A 20,348-nucleotide genomic window follows, 5' to 3' on the forward strand; every position below is an offset into this window, starting at 1 on the left:
ATGTCAGAGTTGAAACCATATATAGTATGTAGCCTCTTCAGATTGGCTTCCTTCACTCACAATATGCACTTAAGGTTTCTCCATGTCTTTGCATGGTTTAATAGCTCACTTTTAATTGCTGAATGATATTCAGTTGTATGGATATTGTGAAGGTTCATTGTGTGTGTCAAGTCGACGGGACCCCCAGGTATCAGATACTTAGTTAAACATAATTCTGAGTGTGTCTGTGAGGGTTAATGGATGAGATTAAAATTTGTATTAGTAGACTGGGTAAAGCAGGTAACCTTCCCCAATGGGGGCAAGCCTCGTCTGATCCAAACATGTCAGAATAAAACAAAAGGCTGAGCTAGAATTCACTTTTTCCACCTGAGGGTCTCCAAGCTGGGACGTCAGTTTTTTCTGGACTCAGACTGAAACTTACACCATCAACTCTCCCGGGTTTTAATCATATATATATTTACATATATATATATATGTTGTGTTTTTCTGAAGAACCTGACTAATACAGATGTACCACAATTTGTTTATGCATTCACTTATTGACAGACATCTCGGTTGTTTCCAGTTTTGAGGCAATTATGAATAAAACTGCTATAAACATCTGTGTACCATTTTTGTGTGAACACAAGCTTTTAATTCACTTGGGAAAATACATAGGAGCAGGCCTAATGAATAATATTGTGGACTATATTTCGCTTTATAATAAATTGACAAATGCTCTTCCAAAGTGACTGTACCATTTTGTATTCTCATCAACAAAGAATGAGAGTTCCTGTTTTTCACATTTCTGTCAGTCTTTGGTGTTGTCAGTTAGAACCAGTTTTTAATAGTGCCATAATGTACAGCGATGATGTTTTAAAACTAGAATCCACTGGTGGACAATTGGGATTTTGTACTTGTCTTTCTGCATGGTGTTCGGATTAAGTGGTTCCTTTGGGTACTTACATCTTGTTGATGAGAAGAACTTACAATAGGGTCCTGAACATTCTTGGGCTTTTTCTGTCCCCAGGTGTGACTGTGAAGCAAGTGGCAATATTTCTGTAAAAAGAAAAAATAAACAAATGTAATTTTTGGTGGTGCACTCCAGGTAGGGCACCCTTCCATAACTGGGCTTGACTCCGTGTTCTGTGACTTACCATGAATTCTTAATTTAACTTTGCACATTATATTGTCATGTATCTTTTTAAAAAAAAAACACTATTTTTTTATTGGTTTCAGAGAGGAATGGAGAGGGAGAGAGATAGAAACATTAATGATGAGAGTGAATCATTGATTGGCTGCCTGCTGCAAACCCCACACTAGGAATTGAGCCCACAACCCAGGCATGTGCCCCAACTGGGAATTGAACTGTGACCTCCTGGTTCAAACCACTGAGCAACACCAGCCGGGCCTGTCATGTATCTTTTATGGTAGAAATCAAGTTTTACTTATTGACTCAGTTTCTAACATATATGCTCAATATATATTAAATATTTTGAAATAATACTGTGGCAAATAATGCCGAAGGCCTCACAATATCCATTCTTTTTTAATAACAGAACTTTGGGAAATGTGCTTGTCTACAGGACAGTATTTCTTAGATCCATCTGGAACTAGGTATGACCAATGAGATATAATATAAGTGTTCTCTGAGCGTCTAAGAAGGCTTCATAAGAGGAGGGCCTGTGCCTTTTCACCTATCTGCTGCTCCTCCTTCTTGCTGTCGGATGTGGATGTGATGGCTGGAGCAGAGCAGCAATTTTACATCGTGAGGTGGTCTTACTTCTGGATTTCTTTTATGTGAGAAAAATCAATGTCTATTATGTTTAAGCCACTTTAGACTTCTCTGTGCAATGGAGCATAATCTTAACTAAATCAAGCATATTTTCCATGCTTGTACAGAAAAAGAAAGAAACATGGGGAGAAGATTGAGGAAATGAGGGGAAAGAGCAAACCCAAACGGTAGTAGGATTCTAGGGGTGGTGTATTCCCTAAAGTCTTTCAAATAACAAAACTGAAGGTCTGTTCTGTTATCACATGTTTCAGCAATGTGAATGAGCTCAGACACGGGGTAAATGGGAAATAATATCAGGGCAGTAATGCTGAAGTTCTATTGATTCATACACAATTTTCCCCAGCATGTGATTTCCAGGAAATCAGGAGCAAACCTTCTTCGCAATGAAAGAACAAGCCTTAGCAATATGTACACACCTTAAGAAAGAGATCCTGCAGAGCTTACTTCCATTAGAGAAAGCAAAGGCCGGGCTCGTGGTTTCAAGAAGTGCTGTGCATTTTGACATTAAGCTAACTGATGAAGCTGTGGAGACAGATGAGGAAGCTGCAAAAATATATCTCTCTGTATTTGAAGAAAATGATGAAAGTTTCTGATTCAGGTTTTTAATTTTGATAAATCTGGTCGTTTGGATGTAACGCCCCTGGGTCTCAAAGGAGAAAGTGCAAATCCAATGTCAGAGGCCGCTAGGGAGATGAACTGAGCCATTGTGTGTGTGTGTGTGTGTGTGTGTGTGTGTGTGTGTTTCACATAGATGTTTATTGCTTTTGTCGGTCTCTTATTATAATGTTGAGCAGTGTGGTGTGCCCCAGCCCTATTTATCCCATATGTCTTGTTATTTTTAGTGTATGCTTTTGTAGCGTGCAAAGCTTTAAATGAATGCATGTACGATTTCATAAAAAACTGTACTAAGAAAACAATAATTCCATCAGAGCAAACAATGACTAGGAAAATCTCTTTCACATCTTAACACCAGTTCTTCAGTCAAGATTGGCTTTCTGATTTCCTTTCCTCTATAATTTTACTTTCTTTTATCATCTAGAATAAAATTTGAAAGATGCGAAGCTTTAAGCATTTTTACCTTTCATGATCCTTTCCTCAGGAAGCTACTAACTAGAGGAAGTGCTTTTCCAAAATGAGCGAGTGAAGGAGGCGATGCAGGAGTCAGGGATTCAGCCTAGAAAGGTGGGGTGAGGAGGAGGATGAAGACGATGGAAAGTCCTGGAAAACAGCTCTGTGGCTGCTGAAGAGCAAATCGCTCAGATGAAGCTCTGAGAGGGAGGTTCCCGGGGAAATGGAAGTGAGGGGATATGCTTGAGTTACATCCAAAGATATTGTACACATCTTTTGGGGACACCAGGAAGAATTAGCTATAAGACCATAACTAGAGAGCCAGTTCTAACTGGATTTGAGAAACAGTAGCTATGACAGTGCTTGCCCCTCCCTCTACAGAGAGTGGATTACACATCCTACACTGGCTCTTAGAATTTAAGAATTAAAAAATGGATGTTATCCTGTTACTTTTCAAGAGTTCCAGTAATAAATCTGTAGTTTTAATCAGAGATTCACTTATACTAAGCACATGGAGTACTTCCTGCTTTTGTGCTGTGGCATAGCTCTACCTCCCAAAATCCTGGTCAGGAAGCCCCATCTCTGCTCCTCTCACGCGGGTAAATTCTGCTCAGCCATGCTGTTCTTCCTGAGTATCCTTACCCAGACCTTTGGCTTCAGATAACAACAGCACCTATTTCTCCCAGTTTCCTATGTCCGGCCTAGAGCTCGCACCTGAAAGATTCCCCTGCTCATTTTACACAGCTGTTTAACAGATGTTAGGTTTATTGTGATGTAGGTCTTCCTTATAGAGGATGGGCCTGCATAGAGTCAATCATTGGAGAAGAGGCCAGTCCTCAGAGAGGAAACTAGACCTCCTAAAATACCTGCAGGGTGAAATAAGGAAATTCCCGCCTCCTTCTGGCCTTTGTTTTGTTGTCTTTACCAGTGGTCGGCAAACTCATTAGTCAGTAGAGCCAAATATCAACAGTACAATGATTGAAATTTCTTTTGAGAGCCAAATTTTTTAAAGTTAAACTATATAGGTAGGTACATTGTTATGAACTTAATTAGGGTACTCCTAAGGCTTAGGAAGAGCCACACTCAAGGGGCCAAAAAGCCGCATGTGGCTGGCAAGCCGCAGTTTGCCGACCACAGGATAGGCTATGGCTTTGTACCTAGTGAATTTGAATTACTTCATTGCGTAATTCTTTTTGAAGGCATTTTCAAGGATAACAGGAATCCTAACTTAAGGTAAAAATGAAGCCCAGCCAGTGTGGCTCAGTGGTTGAGCATTGACCTATGAACCTGGAGGACACAGTTGGATTCCCAGTCAGGACACATGCAGGGGTTTCTGGCTCAATCCCCAGTAGAAGGAGACAGCCAATTAATGATTCTCATCATTGATGTTCTCTCTCTCTCTCTCTCTCTCTCTCTCTCTCTCTCTCTCTCTCTCTTTCTCTCTCTCTCCTTCCCTCCCTTCCTCCTTCCCTCTCTCCCTCTCTCCCTTCCTCTCTGAAATCAATAAAAATATATTTAAAAGAAAGAAAATTGTGGGGAAAAATGTAACAATTGGAAATGCTATAAATGCAAATAACGCAACTAGGTGACAATCTGTTCAAGGGGTACCTTTGAGCATGGCTAGAGAGGATAGGTGAGCAGGTAAAGAAAACTGTTTCCTCTTACTCTTTGGCCTGGCAGCTGACATAGTCTATTAACATTGATTCTGACAGAAATCTTCAGTTCTGAAGAGTTATAAGGTGAAAAACAATGTGGGCCCTAGAAACAGAAAAATAGGGGAATTCTAGAAAGTTTTTCTGCTCCTCAGGCATTGTGCCAGGCATTAAACACCATTTGAAGTATAGCCCCGGCATTCAGGAAGTTTCTGTAAGATGAAGTAATGTTTAGTACAAAAAAGACCATTTCTGTTTACAAGTAATATTACACGGTAAGGACAAAAACAAGAGCTGAAGGATGAGGGTGGGACCCAAAGGTCAAATTAATGTAATCACCCCATTATCCACACAAAAGAAACTAAATGAGTGAAAGAAACGGCAGTAACTTTCCATACGAATACAGTTCAGACATTATGCATCTTCCTGGCCGTGTAAATACAACTAATATGAACATCTGGAACATGTTTGGCCATGTGTAATTTGGAGCAGAGCCTTTGGCATTCTTTTTAAGGGTGTGTGTATTCACATCTTAGAGAGGAATCCCAACTAGAATTCTACAGTTAAAAGCAAATACAATTTTTAACAGACTGAAAGAGTACTGTCCTGCGTGGTAAGAAATACCAGCCAATGAATTCTGGAACCCAGGGCCACCCAAATGTCAGTGTTGTGCTTCTCCTGTGACATGTGCATGTATTCAGAGATTCAATGATTTTACTTTCTTAACAGGACCCAGATGCTCTTAAGTATTCCAGGTAGTATTAAACGTTAATGTAAGTGGCCATAAAATATTGTACTTAGTGTTCCTATGGTGATCATTTTGAACCCTGATGTAGAAAGAGCTGTACCCTTTTACCAACATGGCTATTTCAACTGTACTGTAGTAAATTCTCGTATATTATCAATCACCTTTGTATATATTCTGTTAGAGGGATCTTGCATGGAGTCAGCTAACATTTAAATTTCTGTCCTTGTAAGTGTCCATGAAAGTGTTGGCATCAACTCAACACCAGTGGGAATCTCCAATTTGGGATATGGTGAAGAAGGAAACTTTATTCAGTGAAAACAGCTCAATTGTGATACATCATAGCTGTGAGGAGACCCTGGGGCCAGGTTGGGACCAGGTGGCCCTTGGGCCAGGCCCTCTCTGGTTAGACAGGTCTGCTCTGCTCCCTGCTGGTCTGTTCGGCCCAGGTCTGGTCTGGTCTGGTCTAGTCTGCTCCGCTCTGCTCCTGTGAAAAATCTTTGGTATTTCAGCAGCAGGGGAAACACAGTCTTCAGTGTTCTCTGGAAAGGAAAATGGCACTCAAAGCCAGAAGAGAGCTGACTTATACAGACAGAAGTCCCTGCCCTGTTCCCTGATTGGTTTTCCTCATGCAAATAAGGACTCCAAATCCAAATCCGTGCATTTGATTGGTCCAAAAGATTATCCTGATTGGTCAAAATGAAACTGCTCTGACTGGATGGTTAAGAAGCTGATGGTGATATCGCTATGGCAGCTCCCATTGGATGGGGAAAGCCTTGGTCCTATTGGTTAAAATAGGATTCCGGGAGCTCCATTATAAGGGCTGGTTCAGATTACCAAAAGACCGTGCAGGTAGGTAAAGTGCAGTTTGCCTGAGAGGCCCCTGTGTAGAAATGGCTGCTAGGCACTGGGTTTTTTTGTTTCGTTTTAATTTCACGCCAAGCCACTAGGAGCTCTCCTTAGAACAGTGGTTCTCAGCCTGTGGGTCACGACCCCTTTGGTGGTCGAACGACCCTTTCACAGGGGTCGCCTAAGACCATCCTGCATATCAAATATTTACATTACGATTCATAACAGTAGCAACATTACTGTTATGAAGTAGCAACGAAAATAATTTTATGGTTGGGTCACAACATGAGGAACTGTATTTAAAGGGCCAGAAGGTTGAGAACCACTGCCTTAGAAGGTCTCTTTTTTATTTCTCAAGCTTCAAATAAATATTACTTATCACTAGAGGCCCAGTGCACTGGGGGTGGGAGTTCCTCAGCCCGCCCTTTAGCATTGTGGGATCCCTTGGGGGATGTCTGACTGATGGCTTAGTCAGACATCCTTAGCGCTGCCTAGGAGCCTCTCCTGCCACTGCCACTGTGCTTGCCAGCTGTCGGTCTGGCTTATGGCTGAGCAGTGCTCCCCCTGTGGAAGTGCACTGACCACCAGGGGGCAGCTCCTGCATTGAGCATCTGCCCTTGGTAGTCAGTGCATGTCATAGTTACTGGTTGTTCCACCATTTGGTCAATTTGCATATTACCCTTTTATTATATAGGATGATGGGGGGCAAAAAAAGGGAAGAAAATAGAGCCTTGAGACAAAATAAGTGACCCAATTGACAATTGAAATCCCCCCTCCCTTTTTTTTTAAGTCACAGTCACTTTACCTTTGCTTGAAGAAATTTTGATAAGCTCACACAATATTTCTATTTTGTGGAAGGAAGGATTTTCTAACGATGGTCAAATTTATTTTAATTTTTTAAGAGAGCAGAATTCAACACACACCTTTGAAAGGGGAGCCAAATGCCATACTATAAATTAATTTAACTTATATCTACAAGCTAAACATTGGTATGTCAACCAACCATATTTTTATCACCTGTCAAAGGTGTGGCTTATGATTGTGATGGAATTTTTAGTATAGATGACTACTTCCTTATGGCAAAGTCATCTATGTTGAAAGAACTTTTAAAAATAGCTTTGTAAACATTGTAAATACCTGGGGGAAATGATCATTTAGAAACAGAAACTATTATTTTACACAGGATTGTTTTATTATAAAATAATCAGCTACACCTATCCAAATTGAAAAATTGATATTTACTAAGGAATAATTATTTACTTTCACAAGTGTTACAAAGTGACTTATTTCAATGTTCTTTTTAAATAGGGAGCACCTATTTAAAAAATGCATTTAAAAAGTGATTGAATTGACAAAATATAATTTGCAGTACATATATTTCTTTTCAAAAACCTGTTCTCTTCTAAGTGAGATTCTCTAGAATTGCAAAAACAAATTGGTTCTAGGAAAGTCAGCGATGGAGAGTTTTAAGTGGTGACTTCATTGTTTAACAAAACATTGCTCATAATCTTGTTGATATGAAACCCTGTGGAGAGAAATGTGTTCCGGAATAAAGGCTAGCATTATAAGTTTAGGGCAGTCTGGTTTATAATGTGACTGAGATTTTTAAAAGGAAGAGGAAGTTACATAATTCAATAGTGTAAGTGACTTGCAAATGACCGACTGTTTTTGTTTTATGGTAAAATTAAATCTTTAGAAATAACAACAATGCTAATTACAATAGTACTATTCACTATTATTATTTTAGGAGCCTTAAATAAGACAAGTTCCCCAGTTCTGAAAATGGAATAAAAATGTAATTATTCTCATCTTTACTCCTACCCATAAACATTATAAACAAGGAATAGATCCTTTTAAATAAGAGTACTGTACTTTTCTCATAGCACGGAATATTAAAGAGAGAATTTAATATTTAATTCTCTAATAAAAGAATCAATATAACTTTGGTTAAGTGTGACCTACCTTGGTAATTTTACAGTGTTTTTATACTTGTGGATCTATTTTTGCATCAGACCACTGAAAACCCCAAAGAAAGTAATGTGTTCTGGAAAATAACTAATTAGCATCTGCATCTCAACTATGATCATAGCTTGGGCCTAAACTAATAACATGTTGATCTTATTATGCCTGCATAAGTATTATTCAAAGATAAGTCATGTAGAGTGATATGATTACATTCTTGTTCTTGGTCAATTTGCCTTTTTTTTTTTTTTTTTACTGCTTTTTACTCTAATTTATTATCATTAATTCATCTCCCACCCCCAGAAGCAAGAATTCTCCTCTATGTTCAAATATATGACTTTTCTTGGAGACATTCCTCTTAAAGCTCTCCAATTTCAAATGGGACTGCTGCTTTCTAGGCCTTTCGTGTAGTTGTCATCCCAGGTTCTTCCTTCAACATGGTCCTTCCACTCTTTTTGCCTCTCTCTCGCGCTGACGCCTGTTGTGGGAACCTTCTCGTCCCCCTATCCTTTTTCTTGTGTTCTTTTTTTATTTTTCGAGCTATAAGAGAAAGCTTATTTAGAAAGACACAGAGGTAGGAGAAGCAGCTGTATACCAAATGGGCTTAGGAAACAAGTTACAGAGGCAACAGGAAGGCCCTTGGAGTTTAGGAGAGAGTGGCAAGGAAAATGCACCTGGGGGAGGGGGTGGGGGAGGCATGGACATGCTCCCTAGAGAGAGTCGCCTGTGTTTTTGTTTTTGTGATGAAAGTACACGTTTACTGGCCATTTACTTCTCCACAAAGGGAGCATGAGAGATAAATCATTTGACTCCTTGTATATATAAAAATATCTTCATTCTATTACAATTGAATGTTACAGTTTGGCTCAGTATAGACTTCTAGGTTAGAAATAATTTTCCCTTATAATTTTGAAGGCACTGCTCCATTGACCTGCAGCTTCAAGCATTTAAAAAAATTTTTTTTATATATTTACTGTCTTTTTGTAATTTTAGTTCTCCTTTCTGGAAGATATCATTGAGCTTATCTTCTCAACCTAGAAATTATTTATGCCTTTGTCATAATACTTTTAAGTATCAAAGGTCTCATTTTACAATGTAATATTTTGAACACTAGTATTGCTTAAAACTATCACCCTGTTCCTCTTTTATGAATGCAATACCTTGTTTCTCTCTCTAAAAAAAAGATTGATACTGGATTTTTAAATATTTTTGTCACTGTTTCCTCCTATTTTCTTTTTTTTTTTTTTTTCTGTTTGTTTCTTCATACTAGAAACCTCTTCGAATTGTTGGGAATCTGTAGTATCTGCTAATTTAGACTTTTGGGGCTTTCCTTAACAATAAGTAGCAGGACTAAAAACAAAGATGGGGCATGTTAAGTGGAGGACTTCATTATAAGGTGATTAGGTCAACTGTCAGAATCCTCAGGTTTTTTTCACTTGAATTTCCTAGGGAGGTATCATTCAATCTGCTGCCTGCGCAGGTGCATGGGATGGCTGCAACCTTTAAGCCAATGAACAGATAGGAAAAAGGGATCAGCAGTGTATAGATTTCCACTCATACTCCTTTTGCTAGGGAGTTAGTCTACAGTTTTCTGCAGATATAGGTGAGGGACACATCAAGGTGATTCTGCAGATCAAGACGTTGACAGGACTGGTTCCTTTTGGAGTTTCCAGAAGAGAATGTTTCTTATCTTTCCAAGTTCTAGAGCAGGGGCTTGGAACATCCGGCCCTCCTGCCGTATAAGGCCGGAGAAATAATTTGGTCTGGCCCTGACAAGGCAACCAACTGCAGGTGGGACTGGAAATTCAATAAATCTAGGAGCTTTCTTCATAGCAACATAAATTTATATTAAGTGAGTTATATCAATTGAATGATGTTACACATATCCAAATGGCCCTTGGCAGAAAAAATATTCCCCACCCCTGCCAGCCCTGTTCTAGAGTCTGCCAGCTTCCTCTGGCTCCTGGCCACATCATCTCAATCTCTGCTTACTTCCTTACATCTTCTACTACGCATCCACCGGCCACTGGGAGGGCAGCTGCTTTACCCATGTATTAAAACTCTTACGAATTTTAATAAAGCTACCCGTCAGTTCTTTGGAATCAGTCCGGAATGCAGACTGTTGGGGCTTTCCCTAACAGTAAGTAACTTAGGTAAACTGTGCCTGTTTCTTTGTATGCTAATGCAGATGTATCTGTCATATAAATTGATGTTAAGGACCAAATTAGACTATATAAATCAAGGCCTTCGAACAGTGCCTGGAACATAGCCCTCAAGAAATAACAGTTTTTTAGTTTTTGCCTAAGGACACAGCTATTAGTTTTGCGCACTACTACACAAACAGCCAAGGACGGACAATGAGTGATAAAAACCAAAGAAAAAAGGTATAGTGCGAAGCGGGCAGGAGTTGAGAACAGTTAGTGGGAGGCATGTTTTTGGGCCCAATGGTGGAAATCCAAGGCCGGCAGAGAAAATCGCCAAAAGGTAGGTTCCCAGGACTCTGTATTGGATGTGATGGGATCCACGTGACCCTGAGCGCAGACCGGCAGTGAACGGTGGCACCTGGCCCCTGGGCACAAACTAACGATTGTCGGGGTGGAGAAGGTGATGAGCTTAAACGGCGGCAGCGGGGAGGCTCTACATTCCCCAACCCCCGGATAGCTCCGCACCGGACCCTGCTCACCCCGCCACCCAGCTGCCCCGTTACCAAGGGAACGGGTCACCTGACCGGGCGCCGCGCGCCTGCGCGGGCGGAAGGCGGGGGCGGCGCCGTGACGCGCCTCGGGGGCGGTCCTCCGGCGCGCGCGGCTTTTCTTCCCTCGGGCTGGGGAAGTCGGTGCTAGTGACCGGGGGCAGCGGCCAGCGGTTCCCTGCGGCCTCGGTAAGCAGCCCTGGCGGGGACGGAGGGGCGCTCACGCCGCGTCCCGGGCGCGGGGACGTGGGCAGAGGCGTGGGGACCCCGGGTCACTTAGCGGAGACCGTCCGGGTCGCCACGGTTTTCGGGAGGCGGCGGCGGCGACGCCCTCGCCGCGCTGGGCTCCGCGCCCTCTGCGCGCTCAGCCGGCCGGATGGAGGGGAAGTTTGCGCGCTCCGCCTGCCCGCGCCCCTGTGGGTTTCGGGGTCCTGACCCGGCCGGGCGGGGAGACGGGGCCGGGGACCGAGCTGCAGCTCGGGGACTGTCTCATTCCGGTCCCTTTCGACTCTGTTCCTGTCGGAGGAGAACGAGGCGCGGGCCTGGGGGCTGAGCTTTCTCACCTCCGCGGGGCTGGTCGCGGCGCCGGACGGGAGGAGGGGTGTTTGCCGAGGGCGCAGCCCCGATGGGGGTTGGCGGGGCGGGGGAGGCGGTGCTGGAAGAAAGGGAGCCGGGCTCCTGCCGGGTGTGTTCCGGGAAGTGTCCCCGAGGTCTGACTCAGAGCTTTCGGGCAGGATTTCCTGGGGCGAAGGGACCTTTCCCTTTCGCTCATGGGATTATTTCATCCCGAGTCTCCCGGTGTGCGCCGGCTTTACTGAAGGGAGCTTCTCGGTTCCTCTCGCCTGGATGCATTATCCGCAGGCACGTTACTGTCATTTTTCCATTATGTAAGCCCATTACTTAGAAAGTCCGTTTGGTTTACCACACTCTCAACATTCACTTGCTTCAAAGAAAACACACACAATTGGTTGAAAAGGAAAATGACGTTGAAAAACAGCTGCAGTCGGTTCGCTTCATCTCATATATGTAGACGTGATTCATTTAAACTCAAATTTGTCGCCTTTAGTTTTTATTTGCGGTTGTGGGTAGACAGTAAAAAAACGTGTTTTGTTTTTTAATTTTATTGTCTCTGCTACCAGCTTAGTTCTGTAAATCACTTTCCTCGTGGTGGATAAAATACATCAAATGACTTGTGCCACAAAATAAAAATAAGGAAGTGAAACGTCTTTTTAAAGGTTCAGGAAATAGTCACTGCATTTACCTAAGTATAACTTAGGCAACATTCATTTTTAGTTGTTTGTGCATTATAAGGATGTAAAAAAATCATGACCCAAGGAGGGAGAATTTCCTAATAGTTGGCTAAGTACACTCAAATGTGTACTGTTCAATTAAAAAGAAAAAAAACCACTTCCTTAACCGGAACATGACTCAACTATTTTTTCCCCCTGTTTTCGCCAGATTAGGTACCTTTTTAAGGTAGTATATGCCAAGAGTTTAAAAAAAGAAAGATTCCCCCAAACAACTTTTAAAAATACTTCCTACACCCAGTAATAGTTATATTAGTACGTTTTAATTTCTTTCTAATTGCTGCAAATATTTTTTGTACAATTCGTTTTTGAGGAGGTAAGCAACAACGTGACTGAAAGTTAAGCAATAAAGTTAAGCAATGGTATATAGTCTCCCATTTAGGTTCCCCAGCCAACCATAATCCCTTTCTGTAGGAGCCAACCATTTTGCATTTCTTAGGTATTTATTCGGGGATATTTTGTACCTATGTACAAATGTATTTCCACCCCTTCCATTTCATTCCATTTTTTGTTATTGTGGGAAAATACATTGTAACATAAAGATAACCATTTTTAAGTGTACAGTTCAGTGGTATTAAATACATTGATACCGGGCAACTATCACCACCACCATCCATCCCCAGAACTTCTTCACCTGTAAAATTGAAGCTCTAGTCTATACCCATGAAACTAATTTCCCATTCCCTCAGCCCCGACATCAGCCATTCTACTTTGTGTCCTTAGGATTTTGACTAATCACCTCATATAAGTGGAGTCATAGAGTATTTGTCTTTTTGTGATGTCTTCTTTCACTTAGATGTCCTCAAGGTTCATCCATGTGGTAGCATATTGCAGAATTTCCTTCCCTTTTAAGGTTGACTAATATTTTATGGTACGTATATGCCACATTATGCTTATCCGTTCATCCTTCCATGGACACTTGGGTTGCTTGTAAGTGTGAGCAATTGTGAATAATGCTGCTATGAACATAGGTGTACAAGTAATCCTTCAGACCTTGCAGGTATATACCCAAAAGTGGAATTGCTGGATTGCATGATAATTCTATTTTTAATTGTTTGAAGAACTGTCATATCGTTTTCTATAGCAGCTGTAGCAATTTATACTCCCACCAACGTTGCATTTCCATAGTGATTGGTGATGTTGAGTATCTTCAGGCCCTTATTCGTCATTTCTGTATCTTCTTGGGACAAATGAGTATTTGACTTTTTTGACAATTTTGTTTTTTTGTTGAGTTTTAGGAGTTCTCCAGATATCCTGGATATTACTCCCTTATCATATATATGATTTGCAAATATTTTCTCCCATTCTGTGGATTGCCATTGTATTCTGTTGTTAGTGCCTTCTGCTGCACAAAATGGAAAAATTTTCATGAAGCCCAATATGTCTCCTTTTTCTTTTATTACCTATGCTTTTGGTGTCATATCCAATAAGTCATTGTGAATCTTTTGTCCTATGTTATCTTCTAAGAGTTTTATTGTTTTAGGTCTTATATTTAGGTTCTTGATGCATTCTGAGTTAGTTTTTTTATATGGTGTTAGGTAAGGATCCACCTTCATTGTTTTGAAAGTGTCCTAGGTGTAACGGTTAATAATGGCGGATTTTGTAATCAAAGAAAACACGATAATTTCAAGAGAAAAATCAAAAGTGCTTTATTCAAAGTAATGTGCATCACTAGCTACACATTTCCCCCATCTTTCAGGTAATTTGTGGATACCGTCCCAATAGAACTTTTGTTTTGAGGCAAACCATTCAGAGACCCAATTTTCCACTTCATACGTTTTGAAGTGCTTCTCTGAAAGTGCGTGTGCCATCGCTCAGAGCAAGTGGTAATCTGAAGGAGCAAGGTCTGGTGGATACAGCGGGTGGGTCAATACTTCCCAGGCAAGACCTTTTAACGTGTCTTTAACTAGTTTTGAAGTGTGTGATGGTGAGTCATCATGAAGCAAAATTACTTTGCCGTGTCTTCTGGCAATGCTGGTCATTTCACGATCAAAGCTGGTTCAAATTGATTATTTGTTGTCAGTAGTGATCAGTATTAACGGTTTCACCTGGTTTTAGAAACTCACAATACACCACACCTTCCTGATCCCACCAAACGCAGAGCATTGTCTTCTTTCCGAAGCGATTTGGCCTTGCAGTCGATGTTGATGGTTGACTGGATCAATTCATGATTTTGTGTATTTGGGATTCTCAAAATAAATCCACTTTTCATCACCAGTCAGAATTTGATGCAAAAAAGACTTTCTTTCGTGCTGTTGAAGCAGCATTTTACTGATGAATTTTTGGTTTTCCTTTTGTCTTTTGTTCACTTGATGTGGCACCCATTTTCCTTCTTTTAAAATCATTCCCATTGCCCTAACCGGTTTGACTCAGTGGATAGAGCGTCGGCCTGTGGACTCAAGGGTCCCAGGTTCGATTCCGGTCAAGGACATGTACCTTGGTTGCGGGCACATACCCAGTAGGGAGTGTGCAGGAGGCAGCTGATCAATGTTTCTCTCTCATTGATGTTTCTAACTCTCTATCCCTCTCCCTTCCTTTCTGTAAAAAGCAATAAAATATATTAAAAAAAAATCTTTCCCATTGCTTGTAAATGATTGGAAATTGTTTGCTGAGCAACCTTTAATCTTCAAGTTTTTTTTGAGTTTGACACCCATCTTCATCCAATAATGCTTGTAATTGTTGGTCTTCAAATTTTTTCGGTTGACCTGGACATCCTTTGTCTTTCACATTGAAATCACCACTTTTAAAGCGTTTAAACCAGCGTTCACAAGTATCTTAAGATGGAGCATGTTCACCGTAAGCTTCCCGAAGTATATGATAACTTTTTCTTCAAAATAATGAATTAAAACTTCCTGCAAATGCTCTTTTTTTGGCACAAAATTTGACATTTTTAAGCGTAAAAATATCTATGGTGTTAACACCTTCAGCAAATTTGACATGAAGTTTTGAAGCTTGCTGTCAACACAGCAAAATAGCATACATATCAAATCGCATATATGTCAACATATGTGTAACTCCATCTATTGAAAAAAATCCTCATTATTAACCGGTACACCTGGTATATCCAGTTTTTCCAGCATCATTTGTTGTAAAGTCTTGTCTTTTTCTCATTGAATGGTCTTGACACCTTTGTCAAAAATCAATTCACCAAATATCTGAGGGCTTATCTCTAGGCTCTCTGGTCTCTTCCATTGGTGTATTTGTCTTTATGCCAATATGTACCATACTGTTTTTATTATTGTAGTTTTATAGTATATTATGAAATCAGGAAGTGTGATCCTCCAGTGTTGTTATTTTTCAACATTGTTTTGGGGACTTGGAATACCCTAAAATTTCATATGATTTTGGCTTTTTTTATTTCTGAAAAAAAAGTCATGGAGATTTTTATAAAGATTGCATTGAATCTGTAGATCATTTGGGCTAGTGTTGATATTTTAACAATACCAAGCCTTAATCGATGAACATGGGATGTGCTTCCATTTATTTATATTTTCTTTAATTTTTTTCAGCATTGCTTTGCGGATTTCATTGTACAATTCTTTCACCTCTTTAAATTAATTCCTAAGTATTTTATTTTTTGATGCTCTTGTAAATGAAATAGTTTTTGTAATTTCCATTTCAGATAGCTCATTGTTTATGTATAGAAATGCAACTGGTGTGTGTGTGTGTGTAGTCCAGGGTTTTTTATACCTTAAATATAGAAGATCGTATTATCTGTAAACAGATAATTTTTACTTCTTTTCCAATGTGGATGCCTTTATTTCTTTTTTCTTTTTCTTTCTTTTCTTGCCTAATTGCTGTGTCTAGAACTCTGTTGAATCTAAGTATTTTATTTTTGATGCTATTGTAAATGGAATTGTTTTTGTAATTTTTAGATTGCTTATTGTTTATGTATAGAAATGCAACTGATTTTTGTGCGTTGACTGTATCCAGCTGAGTTTGTTTATTCTAACAGCTGTGTGTGTGTGTGTGTGTGTGTGTGTGTGTGTATGTGTATGTATGTAATCCAGGGTTTTCTATACCCTAACATAGATGATCATATCATCTGTAAACAGATAATTTACTTCTTTCCCAATGTGCATGCCTTTCTTTTCTCCTTTTCTTTCTTTTCTTGTCTAATTGCTGTGGCTAGAACTCTGTTGAATAGAAGTCGTGAAAGTGTGCCTCCTTGCCTTGTTCCTGATCTTAAAAGTATTCAGCCTCTCACCATTGAGTGTGGTTTGCTTTGGATTTTTCATATATGGCTTTTATTATGTGGAAGTAATTTCCCTCTATTTCCATTTTGTTGAGTGTTTTTATTATAAAAGATTGTTGAGTTTTATCAAATGCTATTTCTGCATCAATTGAAATGATCATGTGGTTTTCCCCCCATCCTTTTGTTGATATGACATACTATTTTGATCATCTCACATGTTGAATGATCCTGCTCTTACAGGAATAAATCCTACTTGCTAAAGATATATAGCTGTGTAATTCTTTTAACGTGCTGTCGAATTCTGTTTGCTAATATTTTGTTAAGGGTTTTTCATCAATGTTCACAAGGAATTTTGTAGTATTCTTACAGTACCTTTGTTCTAGCCTTGATATCAAGGTAATGCTATCTTCGTAGAGTGAGTTAGGACATGTTCCCTCCTCTTCATTTTTTTAGCAAAATTTTGAGAAGGATTGATAATAACTCTTTTTAAATGTTTAGTAGAATTCATCAGTGAAGCCATTGGGTCCAAGGCTTTTCTTTGTTGGGAGATTGTGATACTGACTGCATCTGTTCACTAGTTATAGGTCTATTCAGATTTTATGTTTATTTGTGATTTAGTCTTGGTAGGTTTTGTTTCTAAGAATTTGTCCATTTAGGTTATGTGGTTTTGGGGGCATATAGTTAGTTGTTCATAGTACTCTCTAGTAATCCTTCTGATTTCTATAGAGTCCATATAAATTTACCACTTTCATTTCCAGTTTTAGTATTTGAGTTTTCTCTGTTTATTTCTTAGTCCATCTAGATAAAGTTTATCAATTTTGTTAATTTTTTTAAAGAACCAACTTTGGTTTCATCAATTTTCTCAATTCTCTATTTCATTTATCTTTGTTCTAATCTTATTTCCTTCTGCTAGCTTTGGGTTTAGTTGGTACTCTTTTTCTAGTTTCTTAACACAATTGTTCGCATATTTATAGTACAGTGCTGTAAATCATGCTTTTCTCTCCAGTTAATGATAATATATTGAACCTCTTTCAATATAGTGTATATAGAACTTCCTCTTCTATTTCTTGTGTTCTGCTATTACAGTCAGTGCTTCAGTGAATAAAGTTCAACATATGTCACTTTATGTGCAAATATATTTGTAGACTAAAGACCTGAAGTGATATTGCTGGATTGGAGGGTATTTGCATTTATAATTTTGGTAGATGTTGCAATGTCACTTTCTATGAAAATTATACTAGTTTGCACTTTCATGTGTAATGTGCATGTGTTTCTTTAAGCCTTATTATCAGAGAATGTTGTCAAACTGGATTTTTGCCAGTTCAGTAGGTGTGAAATAGAATCTTTTAGATAAAATGAAATTCTTCTCAGAGTAGACTTTATATGACATATTAAAAGGAAGAGTTCCACTGTTCCTCCATGAAATATGTGTCAGCCTGGGAACTATTTTAACTAGTGCCCAGGTAATTCTGATCTGATGCTTAGACACATTTAATAAACATTGCTCTAGATGACCGTTTAGGACTTTATCGAAGTATACATGTTCTTTGACACTATATATGAGCCATCTGAATGCTTATTAATTCTCAATACATTAGAAAACACAGCCATCACTGTTTACCATTGTGGTCCATTGAACATTTAAAAAAATACTTTAGGCCATTTTATGAATAATTTTGCAGAAGTGAAAATAAAGAGATAGTAAAAAAAAAAATTAGTAACAGTCTGAGCAGAAGAAACCCAGATTTTTATTATAAACTAGAGGCCGGGGCACGAAATTCATGCACTCGGGGAGGGGGTTCCTCAGCCTGCCTGCACCCTCTTGCAGTCCGGGAGCCCTCGGGGGATGTTTGACTGCTGTGGACGCAGGAGAGGCTCCTGCCACTGTGCTCGCCAGCCGTGAGGCCGGTTTCTGGCTGAGTGGCACTCCCTCTGTGAGAGCACACTGACCACCAGGAGGCAGCTCCTACATTGGGCGTCTGCCCCTAGTCGTTCTGCTGTTTGATCAATTTGCATATTAGCCTTTTATTATATAGGATTTTTCTGGTTTTGAAGTTATCTCTAGCTGAAATGGGCGACGTCTTTTGAGTACAGCTAATTGCTCAACTGTCATGAGTGAATTTGGAGCATATACATCTTATAAATACAATTCTACATACATCTCTAATATGTTCTAGCTTATATTACTTTTGGTTCTTTATGTACTCAGTTGTCAAAATAATATACTAATTCTAGATTTCAAATAAATCTCTAATAGGTTCTGACATTACTATCTGGTAATTTTTCTACTTGAATTGTCAAAATGCAGTACTTTTGCAAACTTTAATGGCACATGATTTTATTGAGAGGATGATCATGTTGTGTGTTCTATATTTGCAAGTAATTTTCATTTATACTTTTTATCAACATCAATTAGAATAATAAGTGCAATAGGTTTTTAAGAATATCTCTACTGATTTCTTTTACTCACCTTGTTTGAACATCGCCTTCATTTGGCCACTTACAAGTCATATCAAGTAAATTTTGCTGCACAAATATAAAAGATTGAAGAAGATGGTACCCTACCGCTTCCTTGCTGGCCTTGCCCCGGCAACATCTGACACCTTTCATGTGTCAGGTGACCTCCAGGTTCTTGACTCATGCAGGAAAAAATTTAAGACACAACTCTAGGTGAAAGTGAGAGTAAGTTTATTTAAAGACCTAGCTTAGTGAGGTGAAGGAATGGTCCCTGGAGACATGATTAGGGGGTAACTCCAGCACAAGCTGCCACTGTGTATTTCTTCCCTGGGTGCAAGCTTCATGGGGACTCTTAGCACTTAGCTTAGCATAGAAACAGCAGAGTGGGTGAGGCTGTGCTCAAAGAAGAGAGTGCACTGTGTTTCTTAGATGTGTGGGTTTCTATAGGCAGGAATATTATGGGCGGTCCCAGGAGAGGATCTCAACAGAATGTTCATTAGATTTCCTGATGTGTAGGTTAGTCTGCTGGCGTATAAAAATGAGCATATAGTGGGATCAGGGGTCATTCTCTGGTTAGTTTTACCTCTATCTTGGATTAGACTGACTCTAATTGTGTGTTTTTGTTGTTGTTGTTGTTGTTGTTATCTATCTTTCTGACTAAGGTTATTTAAATCACTGGCGCTTAGATATCTTTGGTTTGGGAGAATAGATTTAGACCACCTGCTCTTAGACATCTTTGGTTAGGGGGGATGTAGTTTTGTGATTTATTAGCCAACTGTTAATTGCTCAGCCTCAGTTTTCTCATTCCACTTGCCTGGGAACATTCCTAGTTTCTTACTAACCTGTCCCACTTTAAGTAAAACAGATCCCAGGGACTTGTTTCAGAATATTGCATGATAAAGTCATTCCTTCTGAATGACTGTCTGAATGAAAAACCATATTTCTTTTATTAAAGCTATATTGTTTATGTAATGATTTTTAAGTTTGAGGAATTTCAATTTTAGGCTTTTGCCACATGGAAACTCATATTTTTATATTTATATGATTATTTTTCTCATCATAAGAGTCTAGAATATATCTCCTTGTCTCTTTGTGTTCATCTTCTGACTTGTCTAATAAATGTCTTCCTCTTTCAGTTTTCTCACTGCCATCCTGGGTGAAAAATTCTAAATTCTCTGCTGTGTTCAATGAATACTTTTTAGAAAAAACAGCTACAAACATGGTATCTCTACACTTTACCTTCTTGGAAGAGGAGGCAGTACTTTGGGCAATACAAACTGAAGGGTGACTGTTTTAGGATCTTAAGATGGTTTATGGTTGTACTTTAGGTTACTACCCCGGTATGCATTTCCATTATTTCCTGTACAAATTAAAAAGATTTTGTACCGTTTTATTTTTGCACTAATTGAAGCTAATAGGTTACTCCTATGTTTAAATAGGGAATAATTTGACATCCTGGATTCCTGTGAAAATGATTTATGGGAATAGAATGTTTAAGCACTTTGCTGTTGAGGAGTTAAAGCAATTAGCTTATAGAAGATTTTTTTTAAAAAAGCAAGTGTGTCCTAACTTTTCTACCTTACAGAAAAGATATGTTGATTTACTAGATCAAACTTTAAGCTGAGACACTGGAAAGCAAATTAAGTT

At 39.4% G+C, this 20,348-nt stretch overlaps 1 protein-coding gene across 4 annotated transcripts in view; it reads left to right on the top strand.

Annotated features, from left to right (window-relative positions):
• Nucleotides 1-10,814: 10,814 nt before the first annotated feature.
• Nucleotides 10,815-20,348, top strand: part of LOC118670866 (syndecan binding protein) — a 28,349-nt gene continuing 18,815 nt past the window's right edge. For all 4 annotated transcript variants that reach the window (XM_036338310.1, XM_036338312.1, XM_036338314.1 and 1 more), the window contains exon 1: nt 10,815-10,931. The gene's annotated coding sequence lies outside the window, so the exon portion shown is untranslated. The remainder of the gene's footprint in view (nt 10,932-20,348) is intronic.

This window comes from Myotis myotis, unplaced genomic scaffold, assembly GCF_014108235.1.
Source record: "Myotis myotis isolate mMyoMyo1 unplaced genomic scaffold, mMyoMyo1.p scaffold_m19_p_16, whole genome shotgun sequence".
Lineage (NCBI taxonomy): Eukaryota > Metazoa > Chordata > Mammalia > Chiroptera > Vespertilionidae > Myotis > Myotis myotis.